At 44.0% G+C, this 6,000-nt stretch overlaps 1 protein-coding gene across 1 annotated transcript in view; it reads right to left on the bottom strand.

The window, feature by feature from the left end:
- The window catches only part of PSD3 (pleckstrin and Sec7 domain containing 3), a 492,335-nt gene that overhangs the window by 424,268 nt on the left and 62,067 nt on the right, over nt 1-6,000 (bottom strand). The window lies entirely within an intron of this gene.

Below are 6,000 nucleotides of genomic sequence, written 5' to 3'. Positions count from 1 at the left end.
CTAGCGCCGACGCGCTCCCTTGGGTCGGAGCCGCCGGGCGGGGCCCTTGGGGGTCAGTGTAGGGGGTTGCTCGCCGGCGACCCGCCGACCCTTTCCGAGTCCGGTCCCTCGAGGCAGATCCCGTGCTCCGGCCACGGGCCGTGCCGCCCCGAATGGGAGCCTGCCGGGGTATCCCGGCCTAAACTGCAGTTTCCTACCGCAGTGCCTCAGGCCGAGGCCCTTTTCCTCTTTCCCTCGAGCCTTGAGCGGCAGAGACCCGCGCTGGGAAAGGTCCGCTAGGTGCGGACCTAAACCCCTTTGCGAGGTCTGTTACCTGCAAATACCGCGCTCAGTTCCTGAATAAGAACCCCGCGCGGCCGGCGGCTCCATGCTCCGTAAGAGTCCTAGGACTTTAAAGTCTGGCTTCTGCGGTGGTAGAAGATGCGCAAAGACACGGGAATGACTAAAGTGGCCAAGCTGTGAGTGGACATGGAGGATCAGGTTCTTTGGTGGCCCGAGGAGCCCGCCCACCAGGTCAGGGTGCAAGGGGCCCTTGCGTCCCCTACTGTGCCTCGCCCCTTCTTCCACAGCTACCAGTCAGCCAGTGGTACTCACCAGCGGAACCAGAATGAGGGGGTGCATGCATTTATACAGATCCATTCCAGCGTCTGAAAATGATCTTAGTCCACGCTCCCCTGCCAGGGAAGAAGTTTGATCAGATGTGTAGGTTCCGCCTGTAATGCGGGAGACCTGGGTTCGATCCCTGGGTTCGATCCCTGGGTTGGGAAGATCCTCTGGAGAAGGGAACGGCTATCGACTCCAGTATTCTGGCCTGGAGAATTCCATGGACTGTATAGTCCATGGGGTCGCAAAGAGTTGGACACCACTGAGCGGCTTTCACTTCGCTTTCACTTACTTGGGCGTATTTCTCCCTTATGGATCCCCCCTCTTACAGAATGACACAAAGAAGACAGTACCTGTGTGCCTATTCTCAATAAACTCCCACCTTCCTTGAACCTCGAGGTCTGATGATTTTGTTGGCAAACAATCAGATGTAAAACCAAGTAAGAAATGCAGTTGCTACCTGGGGCATGAGCACTGACCTGGTGGCCTTTACCTGGAAAATCAACCAACACTCATAAATGGAAGAAGGTCAGCATTTTGAGCTGAATGTAAAATCATGCCAACTATACACAGACATAACTTCATAGAAAAGGCAGAGCAGACATAGATTTGCAGGAATTTACTAGTTAAGGGAACTGGGGATAGACACATAATCAGAGACTGTTTCCTCGATTATAGAAAGAGGGTGATAATAACATGAAGAATTATTAGCATGACAAGTTATGTAAAGTTCCTGGTCCATGGTAAATGTTAAAGAAAGGCATTTCAGGGCATCCCTGGTGGCTCAGTGGTAAAGAATCCACCTGCCAATGCAGGAGATGTGGGTTTGACTGATCCAGGAAGAGCCCCCGTGCTGCGGAACAACTGAGCCCATGGGCCTCAGCTATTGAGTCTGCTCTCTAAAGCTGAGGAGCCACAACTACTGAGCCCTCCCTCTGCAGCTACTGAAGCCCGTTTGCCCTGGGGGACTGTGCTCTGCAACAGCAGAAGCCACCACGATGAGAAGCCCGCACACCACGGCTCCGCAACTAGAGAAAAGTCCATGCAGCAGTGAAGACCCAGCATAGCCTAAAATAATTAATGAAATTATATTTTAAAAGAGGCATTTCCAAAGTTAAGCAACAGAAACATTGTCATCACAAAGGAAACTTTTTTCCTGCCTGAATCCAACATGTTTTAAGATCTTACTTACAAAGCTGATCACGTCTATTAAATAATCATTCGTTTCTCCCACCTTAAATGATCAAAGACATAATGGTTGAAGATTCTGATCAGCACAAATTAGCCAGTGTTGCCACTTCTGAGTTGATAAAGTCCAAAGCAAATCAAAAAAAGGTTGACCTCTCATTTTGCCAGACCGTATTTTGTGTGTAAATGTTTTGTTAGGCTTCTTGAAAGATTGGAAATAAAGTATGAATTCCCATTTCCACTACTCTAGCCCCAAGAGATCCCAGGCACCCAGCTCAAAGTTTCACAGTTGTGCTCAAGTTCATTGTCAGAATACACAAACATCCACCTTGTAAAAGTAAAAGGAGGCACCCAGCCAGGGAGCAGCAGGAAAGAGGCGGGGGCTGCTCTGTCGTTACCCCAGTCTTCCTCCACCAACTCTGCCCATGAGCCCCGCGGTGTATTATGCAAAGAGAAAAGATAACAGGCCAGGCATGAGTTACTGGAGGCCAAAAGAAGAAATGAAAAGGAAATTGAAATTCTCTCATGCATGATTCATGCATACAGTTAATCCCCACTATTTCTGAAGACCAGTTTGAAGTATCAGATTGTATAATATTTTTTCTTTCTTTCTTTTTTCTTGGTACAAGAATGAAGACCTATTTAGAATGGAAACAAACTTCAATGCAAATTTCTAAAACTTGACAAGTTCCACACACACCACCAAATCCAGAAAAATCACAGATTTTTATTAATTAACTTCCTAAAATACCTTTGCAGTACTTTTCCCCCGTGTGTTTTGGCTGCATACTCTTGATCATTTCTTTGGAATGACTTTTTTTTAGCAGTTTCATTGAGATGTAACTCATACACCTCACCCACCTAGACCGTACAGTTCAATGTGTTTTAGTATATTCACAGAGTTGCACAATCCGTTTTATAAAAATTTTATCACCCCAGAAAGAATGCTATATGCTTAGCAGTCACTGCTCTTTTCTTTTAATCCCCTCAGCCCCACACAACCACTAAGCTTCTTTCTATCTGTATGGACTTGCATCTTTCTGGACTTTTCATGTAAATGGAATCATGCACTACGTGGTCTTTTCGGGAGTGATTTCTTTCACTTAGCCTAACATTTTCAGTGCTCATCCATGATCAGCATATATCAGAACTTCACTCCTTTTGTTGCCACATAATATTTCACCGTAAGGCTAGGCCACATTTTATTTACCCATCCATCAGCTGATGAACATTTGTGTTGTTCTACTTTTTGGCTTTCATGAACACTGCTGCTATAAACACTCCTATGCAAGTTTTTGTATGGATGTTATATTCTCATTTCTCTTGCGTAGAATTCATAGGTCATATATAACTCTGTTTAATTTTAGTGCCAAGCTGTGCATCACAGTGGCTGCACCATCTCGTATTTCCATGTATGAGGGTTCCAAGTTGTCCGCATCCTAAGCCAACACTGATTATTGTCTGTATTTGATTATAGCCATTCTAGTGGGTGTGAAGTAGTAGAATAATCCTATAACAACATTTCCTATGGGTAAAATAAGAATTTTCTCCAGCATAGTTAATCAAACATCGTTGGGGTTTTTTTCTTTTACATTTTAAAAGTTCCTGTCTCACATTCATTACTGAAAATAACATGCACGATTTTAGTATGTTGTCAAATTTAAGAAAACATCTCACATTTATTTCATATATGAACTGTAGGATTTGGGGACATTTCAAGTTTTTTAGGCAATGATTAACATTAAGTTCTCTTAAATCCATTTTTATTAATATTATTGTTTTTTCATTTCCTAGATGTCAGTTATTTCATGTCAAAAGAAAATTTTTCATTGTGATCTATGGTTCACTCTTGTCTATTACTTGAATTCTCAAACAATAAAAGAGTCTTAGAACATGCATTTTTTTTGGTTTTTATTTGAAATATAGAAACAACTCTAACCTCTAAAGTATTTTCAACTAAAAGACATCTTACACATTAATGATATATCAATTGTATACCTATAACGGATATGTTAGGTTGAAGAACAGTATCTTGTTTACTGTCAAATTCCTAGTTTCTAGCACTGTGTCTGGTCCATAGTAAAGGCTCAATGAATAACTTTTGAGTTGAAATTTGCCATTATCCAAGATAGAATATCCAGTTATTTATGTACTATTCAATTACACATACACAACAAATATTCATCTTAAATACACAACCTACAATCATGTTGTCCTTGAATTTTAGTAGCCCAAGGTAAAACTAAGAGGGTATGTCTAGGGCAAAATTCACTGAGCATTTGACTCTAATAAATACTGAATGGATGCTGGGTGGATAAGAGGGTTGGCAGACAAGAAGCAAAGAACACAAATGCAGTCTGTCTGCGTTGGTGGTTTCAGAGAGCATGGAATCTGAGGACAGTCAAGGGGGAAGTGACATGGACCCCCTGTGGTGCCTGCACAGAAATGTTAGCTCACAGGCTGGACCCAGTTCACCTTTTCCCCAGGATCCAAATAGGTCAGCTATACCTGAGAAGAAGAAGAAGAAACACAAATAAAGAAACACAAACATTTCAGCTTATTTTTTATTGTCTTTCTCATGGACAGCTACTCTTTATGCATTCATATGACCAGTATTTCTGGAACATCTACTGTGTACTATACTAGGTATAGTTGATGGACTTTAGCAGTAAATGAAACACTGCTGTCCTCACTGAGCTTACAGTCTCATGAGTTTGAAAAAGACAGAAAATAAGTAAGGTAAGTTAATATTTATAGGACATTACATGGCGATAAGCATTTTAGAGAACAATAAAACAAGCAAGAGCAACGAGGGGTAAGCACCATGGGTGTGGGGAGTGAATGGTTGCAAAGGGTGTTTGGGGAAGGCGATCCATGCTAAGAAAGGGAAGTCTCAGTGAGGACAAGGGGGCCAGCGTGCCAGCCTTGTAGATGGGGGATAAACTGCCAGTGCAGAGACCACCGCAACAATGTCAGTGCGCCAATTGCTGTGTGAGTGACAGGTGGTGGCGGGAGGTGTGATGTGTGCGGTCTCATGGGCCACTGTGAGGATCCAGGCTTTTAACCGACTTTGGAAGCTTTTGAGCAGAGGAGCAGTGCAATCTGACTTGTGTTTTACCAGGATTACCAAACCAAGACAGCGTTTTAAAAAGCAGAGACATCACTTTGCCGACAAAGGTCCATATAGTCAAAGCTACGGTTTTTCCAGTAGTCACGTCCAGATGTGAGAGTTGGACCGTAAAGAAAGCTGAGTGCCAAAGAACTGATGCTTTCGAACTGTGGTGTTGAAGAAGACTCTTGAGAGTCCGTTGGACTGCAAGGAGATAAACCAGTCCATCCTAAAGGAAATCAACCCTGAATATTCATTAGAAGGACTCATGCCTGCAGAAGCTGAAGCTCCAATACTTTTACCACCTGATACAAAGAGCCAACTCATTAAATACCCTGATGCTGGGAAAGATTGAAGGCAGGAGGAGAAGGGGGCAAAAGAGGATGAGATGATTGGACGGCATCATCGAGTCAATGTACATGAATCTGAGCAAACTCAGGGAGATAGTGAAGGACAGGGAAGCCTGGCGTGCTGCAGTCCATGGGGTCGCAAAGGGTCGCTAAAGGCAGAGTCGACTTAGCGACTGAACAACAAGAAGAATTATCTTATATGGGGCATTGGAAACAGGGAAAAGAATTAGGAAGCTAACGCAACAATTCAAGTCGATGAGGGTGGCAGAGGCCAGGGTGGAAGCAGAGGAGGTGATGAGAAATGTTCAGAATCTGTCATCTTTTGAAGGCTGGGCTGACAGGACTGGTTGATAGACGGAGGGTGGAAGAGAAAGAGAGCCAAGGATGACAACAGGGATTTGGGAGGGAACTGCTCAAGATGGATTTGGAGAAGTGAGCTGGGAAGACTATAGGGGGAGCCGGACTGGGCAGGGGAGGTCAGCCCTCAGCTCTGGACAGGGTGAGTTACAGGCACCTTTTAGACTGACAACCAAGCAGCAGTGCTGCATAAACAGCAGGAGATCAGAATTCAGGGAAGAGCTTGGTGCTGGAGCGATTTGCAAGTTAGAGTAGAAATGGTATCTACATCCATGAAACGGGAAGAGATTACCAAAGGAGTGGATTGGTAGAGAGAAAAGAGGAGAGTCCAATGCAAAGCTAAGAAATTAGAGAGATGACTAAGAACCAGCAAAGGAGGCTGACAAAGTAGGA

The sequence above is a fragment of the Bison bison genome, unplaced genomic scaffold (assembly GCF_000754665.1).
Source record: "Bison bison bison isolate TAMUID 2011002044 unplaced genomic scaffold, Bison_UMD1.0 scf7180017864236, whole genome shotgun sequence".
Taxonomy (NCBI): Eukaryota; Metazoa; Chordata; class Mammalia; order Artiodactyla; family Bovidae; genus Bison; species Bison bison.
Note: the sequence above shows the minus strand (reverse complement) of the source record. Positions and strands in the feature narration are given on the sequence as shown.